Genomic DNA, 13,198 nt, shown 5'->3' on the forward strand with positions numbered 1-13,198 from the left:
GGATAAATCCCAGTTGGTCAAGGTGCTGTTTTAATATGCTGTTGGATTCAATTTGCTAGTATTCTGTTAAGAATTTTTGCATCTATACTCATAAAGCATATCAGTCTGTAATTTTCTCATGATGTCTTTATCTGCCTTTGGTATTAAGGTAATGCTGGCTTCACAGAATGAGTTAAGAACTGTTCCTTCTTCTGTTTTTTTGGAATTCTTCACATGTTGGGTAAAATTCACCAGTGCTGCTGTCTGGTCCTGCATCTTTCCTTGTTGGAAGGTTTTGATTACTGAGTCAGGTTTTGATTACTGATTTCTTGTTATATGTCGAGATTTTAAATTTCTTCTTGAGTCAGTTTAGGTTAATTTGTGTGTTTCTAGGAATCTGTCCATTTATTCTATATTATCTAGTTTTTCAGTGTGTAATTGTTCATAGTATTTTCTTACAATCTGTTTTATTTCTGTGAGGGCAGTGGTAATAATGTCCCCACTTTCATTTCTGATTTTAGTTATTTTTGTCTTTTCTTTTTCTTAGATGGTCTATAAAAGGTTTGTCAATTTTGCTGGTTTTTTCCAAAGAAGCAGCTTTTGGTTTCATTGATTCTGTCTATTGTTTTTCTGTTCTCTGTTTCATTTATCTCTAATTTTTATTATTTCCTAGCTTTGAGTTTAATTTCTTTTCTAGTACCCCGACATTAAAAGTTAGGTTATTGATATCTTTTTTTCTTTTTTAACGTAGACATTTATAGTCATAAATATCCATCCAAGTGCTGCTTTTGCTGTATCCTTTAAGTTTTGGTATGTTGTGTTTTCCCTAAGTATTTTCTAATTTCCCTTAGGATTTCTTCTTTGAACCTTTGGATGTTTAAGAATGTGTTGTTTAACTTCTACATATTTGTGAGTTTTCCAGTTTTCCCGCAGTTGTTGATTTCTATCTTTATTCTTAGTCAGAAGAGGTTCTGTCTGATTTCAGTCTTTTTAAATTTATTGAGTCTTTGTTTTGTGGCCTAACATATGGCTTATCCTGGAGAATGTTCCATACGTACCTGAGAAGAATGTGTATTCTACTGTTACTGGGTAAAGTGTTCTCTATATGTCTGTTAGGATTATAGTGTTCAAGTCCTCTACTTCCTTATTGACCTTCTATCTAGATGTTCTGTTATTGAAATTGGTGTATTGAACTAATATTTCTCCCTTCAATTTGGTCAGTGTTTACTTCATATCTTTTGGGGGTCTGTTGTTTGTGCGTATATATTTCTTTATTTGTTTTAAAAAAAATTTTTATTGAAGTATAGTTGATTTATAATGTGTTAGTTTCAGGTGTACAGCACAGTGGTTCAGTTGTGTGTGTGTGTGTGTGTGTATGTATTCTTTTTCAGATTCTTTTCCCTTATAGGTTGTTACAAGACATTGACTGTAGTTCTGGGTGCTATACAGTAGGTACTTGTTGGTTATCTATTTTATATATAGTGGTGTGTATATGTTAACATATATGTTTACAATTGTTTTATCTTCTTGATGAATTGACGCTTTTTTCAAAATAAAATGTCCTTCTTTGTCTCTTGTAACAGTTTTTGATCTAATGCCTATTTCATTTGATATTAGAATAACCACACTAATACTCTTTTTTTTCTGTTTTCATGGAATGTCTTTTTCCATCCTTTCACTTTGAAACTATTTATACTTTTGTGTATAAAGTGAGTCTCTATAGGCAGCATATAGTTGGATCATGTTTTTTAATCCATCCTGCCAATCTCTGGCTTTGATTGGAAAGTTTAACCCAATTAAATTTAAAGTTAATGGCTGATAAGGAAGGACCTCTGCCATCATTTTGCTTTTTTGTTGTGAAATTTTATACCTTTTTTGTGGCTCATTTCCTCCATTACATACTGCCTTCTTGTTTTTTTTTTCTAATTAGTTTATTGTAGTGAACCATTCTCATTTCCTTCTCATTTTCTTTTGTGTGTATTTTTTAAAAATATTTATTTGGCCACTCTGAGTCGTAGTTACGGCATGTGGGATCTTTAGTTGTGGCATGTTGGTTCTTAGTTATGGCATGGGGGATCTAGTTCCCTGACCAGAGATAGAACCTGGCAGAGTCTTAACTACTGGACCACCAGGGACATCGCTTGTGTGTATTTTTTAGATATTTTCTTTGTGGTGAATTACATTTAATGTCCTAAATTTATAACAGTTTAGTTTGCATTGATGTGAACTTAACTTCAGTAACATACAGCTCAGTCTTACCCCGTTATGTTGCTGTCGTCACAAATTACATCTTTATACATTGTGTATCCAGTATCATAGACTCATAGTTATTTTTTATGCATTTGTCTTTGAAATCCTATAGGAAATACAGCAAAGTTAGAAACCAAATATACAGTAATACTCGTTTTTATATTTGCCAGTGTATTTACCTTTACTAGAGACCTTTATTTCATATGACTTTGAGTTGCTGTTTAGTGGCCTTTCATTTCAGCTTGAAGGACTATCTTTAGCACTTCTTGTAGGGCAGGTCTGATGGTAGTGAACACCCTCAGCTTTTGTTTATCTGGCAACATCTTAATTTGTACCTCATTTTTTTTTTTTTTTTTGCGGTACGTGGGCCTCTCACCGCCGTGGCCTCTCCCGTTGCGGAGCACAGGCTTCGGACGCGCAGGCTCAGCGGCCATGGCTCACGGGCCCAGCCCACCCCACAGCATGTGGGATCTTCCCAGACCGGGGCACAAATCCGTGTCCCCCGCATCAGCAGGCGGACTCTCAACCACTGCGCCACCAGGGAAGCCCTGTACCTCATTTTGAAGGACAGTTTTGCCAGATATAGAATTCTTGGTTGACATTTTTTTTCTTTCCACACTTAAATATGCCATCCTACTGTATTTGGGCCTCCACGGTTTCTGATAAGAAATAAGCTGCTGATCTTATTGAGGACCCCTCGTACGTGAAGAGTTGCTTCTCCTGCTGCTTTTAGGGTTTTGTCTTTGTTTTTGACAGTTGGATTATAATGTGCCTTGGTGTGTGTTTCTTGGAATTTATCCTACTTAGATTTTATTGAACTTTTTGAATTTGTAGATTAATGTATTTCATCAGATTTGGGGTGTTTTCAGCCATTATTTCCTCAAATGTTATTTCTGTCCCTTTCTCTCTTCTCCTTCTGGGACTCCCATAATGCATGTTCTGGTCTACTTGTTATCCCACAGGTCCCTTAGGTTTTGTTTACTATTTTTTAAAAAAGCATTTTGAGCATATTTAAGTCAGTTGTCTGAAAGTTTTTGCCTAGGTAGTCTGATGTCTGGGCTTCCTTAGCCAGTTTCTCTCAGTTAATTTTGTTCCTTTGAACATGCCATACTTTCCTGTTTTTTTGTATGCTATGTGATTTTTTTTTCTGTTTTTAAAACTGGGCATTTGAATACTATAATATGGTAACTATTGAAATCAGATTCTTCCCTTTCGCCAGGGCTTGCTGTTTTATTGTTTGTTTTTATTTGGTTTTGTTTTTGATTGTTGAAGGTTATCAATATGTTTGTTCAATGACTTTCATAAGTGATTTTTTTTTTCAAACACAGTATTCCTTGGTGTGTATAATCACTGAAGTCTCTGTTACTTAGCCTGTGTTTCCATAGTATTTTGACAGAGATTTCTTTGAGCTCCAGGAGCTAAAAAAAATCAACCAACCAAACAACAACAGAAACCTCTCCCAGTCTGTACAGATTGGCTCTGTGCTGGTGCACTCTTGTAACACCTTGTGAATTGCCAGTGGGACATAGCACTAATAATTAGAGTAAAATTCAGATCTATACCCTGAGATTTGTCCATTGTGCTATGTAAGATAAAGTTTTCTGCTTTTCACAAGAAAATAATTTGTATTTGGTTTAAATTAGTTGTGTCCTAGTATTTGGTTTTTAAAATTCTTAGTTCTTGACTTAACAAGCAGAAGGTACTTTCAGAACCCTTGTTACTCTGTTCCACTGGAGAACCCAATTAAATTCAAGAAATATTTGAGGAGCTTCTGTATGCAAAATCTTGTGATTGGCTTCATAGGGTAGTAAAAGGATAACCAAGATTTTGCATCGAAGTATTTATAATATAGTGAATGATAAGATAGTTCCAAATATAGATATCATTTAAAGACCTAATATAGTATCTTCAAAAAAATAATGCAGCACAAATGTGTAAATCTTTTTAATCATTGGATAAATGGTTGAATTAACTATGTTCTAGATATATACGCATACATAACATAACTTTGAGGAGCTAAGGCTAGGGTAAGAAGTACTCCTGAATAGATATAGGCTACTTCATTATTTCTTAAACATCTTCGTTTTTTAAAGTAGTAGTCTGTGAAATTCTATCAATTGTACTTTCATTTAAATTAACAAATATACTTTTTTATAAAATCACAAATACAGTTGACCCTTGAACAACACAGGTTTGAACTGTATGGGTACACTTATACATGGATATTTTTCAGTAGTAAATGCTACAGTACAACACTTGGTGGTTAGTTGAATCTGCAGATGCAGTGGAACCGTGGATATGGAAGGCCTGCTCTTAAGCTACATGTGGATTAAACCCCGAGTTGAATGGCCAACTGTACCTTTAGGAAAATTTAAGCTACATGTTGTTCACATTAGTTTATTTAGAGTGCCTTTCTCAATATCTGTAACTGAAATCACACCTGTTCATGAGAGATTGAGAGTCTTAGTGGGTGGAAAGGGAGACAGTGGGTTATTTAAGCACATTCAGTGTATTTTGGAGGGTGGCAAGGCTTTGGGCATTTAGGACAGCATTGGCAGGTGGATTCTTAACCACTGCACCACCAGGGAAGTCCCACTACAGTGTTCTTAATTGTGTTGCTACTTTACATTTTTACGCTTACATGTTTGCTATTGAACTCATCAACATTTAATAATCCATAGTAGCAAATTCTTGAAAATACAATTAATTTATAAACTCATCTTAGTCCTTGGTAATTTTTTCAAATGTTTTTCATATTTACATTTTTATATAGTTAATATACTTTTCAATGTTGAACATGACAAATATAAAAAGTATCCTATTTCATTTTTAAATTAAAAACTATAATGCTTTATAAAAGTTATTTTAACTTATAGAACACAATCACAAAATTCAAAGCTCAAAAGATTATACAGTGAAAATCTTCCATCTCACTCCTCTGCTCCACTGTTCTTGCATTCTACGCAGGGGCAACCAATTTACAAGTTTCTTGTGTAGAGATTTTTCCATGATAAGCTTGTGTATGTGTATATATGTGTGTGGTGTATGTGTGTGTGTGTTTTTGGTACACCTTTTTTTAGTACCTTTGTTTTTTCCCCCCTTTTCAGTATATTTTGGAGAGCATAGCAGTTAAGATTATCACCTTTATTCTTTTCTATGGCTACATACTATTATTTAGTTGTACTATAATTTAACTAGTCTCTCTTTTTTTTAATTAGGTCATTGTCTTTTATTAACTAGTGTACAATTACTTGTCTTCTGGTTTGTTTAAACAATAGGTAAGACAACATTTGCCACAATACTGTGTGTCAAAGTGGTTCACCATAAAAACTCCAGCACCACGTTCATCTGAAGGGCACTCGCGATGAAGGTGACTGATTTTGCCATTCTCCTCCACCTTATAGTATTTTAGGACAGCCAGCTTAACCTTCTTTCTCTAATGCTTGTTCTTCTTGAGAGTGGTGTAAGACTTCTTCCTTTTCTTAGCACCACCATGAAGTCTCAACATTAAGATGAAGAGTGGACTCCTTTTGAATGTTGTAGTCAAAGTACGTCCATCTTCCACTTGCTTGCCAGCAAAGATCAGTCTTTGCTGGTCAGGAGGAATTCCTTCCTTATCCTGGATCTTGGCCTTTACATTTTCTGTTGTATCTGAGGGTTCAGCTTCAAGAGTGATGGTCATCCCTGGAAGGTCTTCATGAAAATCTGCACCTTGGCGGCAGTTCTGCCGCAGATGGCAGATCCAAAAGCTAACTAGTCCCTTATTGAGAAACATTGAGGTCACTTTCTTTTTGTATTATAAACACTTGTAGCAAAAACTATATATATGTCCTATCACATATGAGTGAAATGTATCTTCATGTCTCTTGCCCATTTTCTGATTGTTTGCTCTTTTACTGTTGAGTTTTGAGAGGTCTTTATATATTTTGGATACTAATACTTTGTTGGGCCTGTGGCTTGGAAATGTTTTGTCCCACTACTTACCTTGTCTTTTTATCCACTTTCCAGGGGCTTTCTCAGAGCAAAAGATTTAAATTTTGGTGAAGTCCAATTTATCAGTATTTTACTTGTTAAAAAATATTTATTTATTTATTTATTTTGACTGCGCTGGGTCTTAGTTGTGGCACACGGGATCTTTGTTGCAGCATGCAGGACCATTTTAGTTGCAGCATGTGAGCTCCTTAGTTGTGGCATACGGACTCTTAGCTGCAGCATGCACGCGGGATCTAGTTCCCCAACCAGGGGTCAAACCCGGGCCGCCTGCATTGAGAGCGTGGAATCTTACCCACTAGACCACGAGGGAAGTCCCTATCAGTATTTTTCTTTTATGGGTTGGTGTCAAGTCTTAAGTACTCTTTGAATATCCATGGATCCTGAAATTTTTTTCGTGTATTTTTTCCTAAAAGCTTTATAGTATTACATTTCACATTTAAGTCCATGATACATTTTGTGTTATTTTTGCATAAGGTATGAGACTTAAGTTGAAGTGCATTTTTTTGTCTATGGATGTCCATTTGCTCCAGCACCATTTGTTGGAAAGGCAGTCCCTCCTTCATTGAATTGCTTTTGTACTTTTGTCAAAAATTGGGCATATTTTTATGCGTCTATTTCTAGGTTCTCTCTTCTGCTCCATGTGTTTCTCTCTATCTGCCAATGCTACACAGTATTTTATTACTATAGCTGTAAAATAGGTCTTGAAATTGGGTAGGATGGTTCCTTTCATTTTATTCTTTTCCCAAATTAGAATTTTAGTAATTCTAGTTACTTTCCCTTTTCATATAAATTTTCGAATAATCTTGTCAATATGTACACAAAATCTTTCTTGGGATATTGGTAGGAGTTGTGTTAAACCCATGTATTAATATGAGGGAGTGGGAGAATTGACATCCTTACTATGTTGAGTCTCCCATTCCATGAACATTGAATGTCTCTTCATTTATATTTAGATTGGTTTCCTTCATCAATATTTTGCCATTTTTAGCATACAAATCTTGTGCTTGTTTTGTTAGATTTGTACTTAATATTTTGGGTTTGTGAGGGTTTTTTTATTATAATATTTTATTTTGTATGTCCATGTGTTCATTGCAAATAGAGTTGATATTTTTACATGTTTATCTTGTATCTTATGACCTTACTGAATTCACTTGTTTGTTCTAGGTTTTTATTTTTTTGCTTTTGTAGATTCTTTGCAGTTTCTACCCAATCATGTAGCTGACAAATAGGGATGGTTTTATTTTTTCCTTTCAAATTTGTGTTTTTTATATCCTTTTCTTGTTTTATTGCACTAGCAAGAACTTTCAGCACTATGTTCAATGAGTATGTTGAGAGTGGACATTATGTCTTTTTCCCCAGTTTTAAGGGGAAAGTATTCAGTCTTTCACTCTTAAGTGTATGTTAAGTATACGTTTCTGTAGATGCTCTTTATCAAGTTGAAGAAATTCCCTCTTATTCCTCTTTCTCTGAGAGGTTTTTTTTCCTGCATGAATGGGTACTGAGTTTTGTCAAATACTCTTTTTTAATTTACCTCAATTGAGATGAATTATGTGGTTTTTTTCTTTAGCTTTCTAATGTGGTGGATTACATTGATTGGTTTTAGAATATTGGTCTAGACCTGCATCCCTGGAATAAACTCTGCTTGGTCATAGTGTATGATTCTTTTTGTATATTGCCAAATTTGATTTGCTAATATTTTGTTAAGGATCTGTAATTATGAAGGATGTTGGTCTGTAGTTTTCCTTTTCTGTTCTGTGTTTATCTGTTTTTTGTGTTTTTTTTAAATCAGGGTAATAATAGCTTAATAAAATGAATTTGAAAGTATTCCCTTCAATTCTGTTTTCTAGAAGAGATGGTGGAAAATTGGTGTTAATTCTTTAAAAGTTTGCTATAATTTTCAGTGAAACCATCTGAACCTGGAGAGGTTTTTGGATGTTTTGAAATTACCAATTCATTTTATTTATTTAATAGGTATAGGACTCTCCAAATTATTATTACTATTTTTGCGGTACACGGGGCTCTCACTGTTGTGGCCTCTCCCGTTGCGGAGCACAGGCTCCGGACGCGCAGGGTCAGCGGCCATGGCTCACGGGCCTAGCCACTCCGTGGCATGTGGGATCTTCCCGGACCAGGGCACGAACCCGTGTCCCCTGCATCGGCAGGCGGACTCTCAACCACTGCGCCACCAGGGAAGCCCTATCCAAATTATTTACTTCATATTGGGTAAGTTGTGGTAGTTTTTTGTTTTGTTTCGTTTTGTGAGAAATTGGTTCATTTCTTCTAAATCATCATTATATGTTGGTGACGAGTTGTTAGGATTAGAAAGGCTCCCCTAGACACCCGAACAGTATAAGGATGAAACATTCTTCATGGCTTTATGATGAAAATTATAATCTTTTAGCTATTATAGCTCTCTGAAGAAAATGTTCAATCAAAAGATTAAATCATACAAAGCATTTAACATTTTTAAACAGTTGCCTAATAACAAACTTTTAAAAGAGATTATTCATAGCACTAAATTATGTTTGTCAAATATTTGAGTAGTGTTTCCTACTGTCCTTTTGTAGTTGCAGGGTGTGTAGAGATGTTCATGTTTCATTCCTGACTTATTCCTTATGTTGGTAATTTGTGTCTTCACTTTTTTTCCTTTGTCAGTCTTGCTAGATGTTTGTTGATTTTTTTTTAAATTAATTTTTATTGGAGTAGAGTTGCTTTACAATGTTGTGTTAGCTTCTGCTGTATAGCAAACTGAATCAGTTATACGTATACATATATCCACTCTTTTTTAGATTTCCTTCCCATTTAGGTCACCACAGATCATTGAGTGGAGTTCCCTGTGCTATGCAGTAGGTTCTCATTAGTTATCTATTTTATACATAGTAGTGTATATATGTCAGTCCCAATCTCCCAGTTCATCCCACCTCCCCCTTTCCCCCATGGTAACCGTTTGTTCTCTACATCTGTGACTCTATTTCTGCTTTGTAGATAAGTTCATCTGTACCACTTTTCTAGATTCCACATATAAGCAATTTTATACAATATTTGTTTTTCTCTTTCTGACTTACTTCACTTTGTATGACAATTTCTACGTCCATCCACATCTCTGCAAATGGCTTTGTTCTTTTTATGGCTGAGTAATATTCCATGGTATATATGAACCACATCTTCTTTATCCATTCTTCTATCAGTGGTCATTTAGGTTGCTTCTATGTTCTGGCTGTTATAACTAGTGCTGCAGTGAACATTGGGGTGCATGCATCCTTTTGGTTGGTTGTCAGTTTTTGATCTCTTAAAAGAACCAACCAGGGCTTCCCTGGTGGCGCAGTGGTTGCGAGTCCGCCTGCCGATGCAGGGGACACGGGTTCGTGCCCCGGTCCGGGAAGATCCCACATGCCGCGGAGCGGCTGGGCCCGTGAGCCATGGCCGCTGAGCCTGCGCGTCCGGAGCCTGTGCTCCGCAGCGGGGGAGGCAAAAACAGTGAGGGGCCCGAAAAAAAAAAAAAAAAAAAAAAAAAAAAGAACCAACCGTTTCACTGATTTTTCTCTGTTTTTCTGTTTTCAGTTTTATTGATTTCTACTGTATCTTTATTATTTCCTTCCTTTCTCTTGCTTTGCTTCTAGTTTGCTCTTCTTTTTTTGAGATTCTTGAGGTGGAAACTTAGGTTATTGACTTGTGGCTTTTCCTTTTGATTTGAGGCTTTTCCTTTTTTTGAATTTCTTTCTCAGCACTGTTTTACCTATGTCTCACAAATTTTGCTATGCTGTATTTTCATTTTCCTTTAGTTCTGTTATATGTATTTTTAAATTTCCCCTGATAATTCCTCTTTGATCCATAGATTGTTTATATAAAGTGTGTTGTTTAGAGAGCTGAGTGGCAGCCGTGGATACTCTGGGCGCCTGCTGTGCGTGTGTGTGGCCACCTGGTGTACACAGGCTCTGGCAGCAGCCACGGGCTGGCCAGACTGAGGCAATTTTCTGGATGACAAACAATGGCTCAGCACGGTGTCTCAGTACAACCAGGAGGCTGGACAGTGGATCCAATTCTGAGACGCCTGTTGTCAGGCCTGAGCTCCTGTGGTGGGAGTGCCAAGTCCAAACCACTGGACTAACAGAGAACCTCAGACTCCAGGGAATATTAACCGGTGTGAGCTCTCCCGGAGGTCCTCATCTTGGCACCAAGACCTGGCTCCACCCAACTGCCTGCCACCTCCAGTGCTGGATGCCTCAGACCAAACAACTAGCAAGACAGGAGCACAGCTCCACCCATCAAGAAAAATGAGATGACAAAAAAATATGGTACAGACAAAGGAACAAGGTAAAAACTTACAAGACCAAATAAATGAAGAGAAAATAAGCAACCTATCTGAAAAAGAATTCAGAGTAATGATGATAGTAAAGGTGATCTTAAATCTAGGAAATAGAATGGAGGCCTGGATCAAGAAAATACAAGAAATGTTTAACAAGGACGTAGAAGAACTGAAGAACAAACAAACAATGATGAACAGCACAGTAATTGAAATGAAAAATACACTAGAAGGACTCAGTAGAACAATTGAAGCAGAAAAATAAGTGAGCTGGAAGATAGAATGGTGGAAATAACTGCTGAGGGGCAGAATAAAGAAAAAAGAATGAAAAGAAATGAGCACAGTCTCAGAGACCTCTGGGACAACATTAAATGCACCAACATTCAAATTATAGGAGTCCCAGAAGAAGAAGAGAAAGAGAAAGAGTCTGAGAAAATATTTGAAGAGGTTATAGTCGAAAACTTCCCTAACATGGAAAAGGAAATAGTCAGCCAAGTCCAGGAAGCACAGCGTTCCATACAGGATAAACCCAAGGAGAAACATGCCGAGACACATATTAATCAAACTAACAAAAGTTAAATTCAAAGAAAAAATATTAAAAGCAGCAAGGTGAAAAGCAACAAATAACATACAAGGGAATCCCCATAAGGTTGTCAGCTGATTTTTCAGCAGAAACAATGCAGGCCAGAAGGGAGTGGCAGGATATATTAAAAGTAATGAAAGGGAAAAACTTAAAACCAAGATTAGTCTACTCAGTAAGGATCTCACTCAGGTTCGACGGAGAAATCAAAAGCTTTACAGGCAAGCAAAAGCTAAGAGAATTCAGCACCTCCAAACCAGCTTTACAACAAATGATAACAGAACTTCTCTAGGAGGGAATCACAAGAGAAGAAAAAGACCCACACACAAAAAAATCCAAAACAATTAAGAAAATGGTAATAGGAACATACATATCAATAATTACCTTGAATGTAAATGGATTAAATGTTTCAACCAAAAGACACAGGCTGGCTGAATGGATACAAAAATAAGACCTGTATATGCACTGTCTACAATAGACCCACTTCAGACCTAGGGACACATACAGACTGAAAGTGAGGGGATGGAAAAAGATATTTCATGCAAATGGAAATCAGAAGAAAGCTGGAGTAGCAATACTCATTATCAGTTAAAATAGACTTTAAAATAAAGACTGTTAAGCTGTGACAAAGTGAGAGAGTGGCATGGACATATATACACTACCAAACGTAAAATAGATAGCTAGTGGGAAGCAGCTGCATAGCACAGGGAGATCAGCTCGGTGCTTTTTGACCACCTAGACGTGTGGGATAGGGAGGGTGGGAGGGAGGGAGACGTAAGAGGGAAGAGATATGGGAACATATGTAAATGTATAACTGATTCACTTTGTTATAAAGCAGAAACTAACACACCATTGAAAAGCAATTATACTCCAATAAAGATGTTTAAAAAAATAAAATAATAAAATAAGATAATGACTGTTACAAGAGACAAGGAAGGACACTACATAATGATCAAGGGATCAATCGAAGCAGAAGGTATATAACAACTGTAAATATTTATGCACCCAACATAGGAGCACCTCAATACATAAGGCGAATGTTAACCTAAAAGGGGAAATTGACAGTAACACAATAATAGTGGGGGTTTTTAACAGCCCACTTACACCAATGGACAGATCATCCAGACAGAAAATAAATAAGGAAACACAAGCTTTAAATGGCACAATAGACCGGATAGACTTAGTTGATGCTTAAAGAACATACCACCCGAAAGTGGCAGAATACACTTTCTTCTCAACTGCACACCAGACATTCTCCAGGATAGATCACACCTTGGGTCACAAATCAAGCCTCGGTAAATTTAAGAAAATTGAAATCACATCAAGCATCTTTCTGACCACAATGCTATGAGATTAGAAATCAGTTACAGGAAACAAAACTATAAAAAACACAAACACATGGAGGCTAAACAATACACTACTAAGTAACCAAGAGTTCACTGAAGAAATCAAAAAGGAAGTCAAAAAATACATAGAAACAAACTACAACAAAAACACGACAGCCCAACACCTATGAGACACAGCAAAAGCAGCTCTAAAAGGGCAGTTTATAGCAATTCAATCTCACCTCAAGAAACAAGAAAAATCTCAAACAATCTAACCTTACACCTAAAGCAAGTAGTGAAAGAAGAAGAAGAGGAGGAGGAGGAGGAAGAAAAAGAAGAAAAACTCTAACGTTAGTAGAAGGAAAGAAAGATTAGAGCAGAAATAAACGAAATAGAAATGAGGAAGACAGCAACAAAGATCAATAAAACTAAAAGCTGGTTCTCTGAGAAGATAAACAAAACTGATAAGCCTTTAGCCAGACTGATCAAGGAAAAAAGGGAGAGGTTTCAAATCAATAAAATTAGAAATGAAAAAGGTAAAATTTCAACTGACACTGAAGAAATACAAAGGATCATAAGAGACTACTATAAGCAACTATATGCCAATAAAACGGACAACCTGGAAGAAATGGACACATTCTTAGAAAGGTACAACCTTCCAAGACTGAACCAGGAAGAAATGGAAAATATAAACAGACCAATCACAAGTAATGAAATTGAAACAGTAATTAAAAATCTTCCAGCAGGGGCTTCCCTCATGGCACAGTG

At 36.4% G+C, this 13,198-nt stretch overlaps 1 protein-coding gene and 1 pseudogene across 3 annotated transcripts in view; one reads left to right on the forward strand and one right to left on the reverse strand.

The window, feature by feature from the left end:
* SOS1 (SOS Ras/Rac guanine nucleotide exchange factor 1) overlaps positions 1 to 13,198 on the forward strand; it is a 152,899-nt gene that overhangs the window by 15,183 nt on the left and 124,518 nt on the right. The gene's annotated exons all lie outside the window — the stretch shown is intronic.
* On the reverse strand, positions 5,443 to 6,340 carry LOC113623820 (ubiquitin-40S ribosomal protein S27a pseudogene; annotated as a pseudogene).

Source organism: Aethalodelphis obliquidens, unplaced genomic scaffold, assembly GCF_003676395.1.
Source record: "Aethalodelphis obliquidens isolate GAN/ISIS:26980383/991018 unplaced genomic scaffold, ASM367639v1 scaffold12, whole genome shotgun sequence".
Lineage (NCBI taxonomy): Eukaryota > Metazoa > Chordata > Mammalia > Artiodactyla > Delphinidae > Aethalodelphis > Aethalodelphis obliquidens.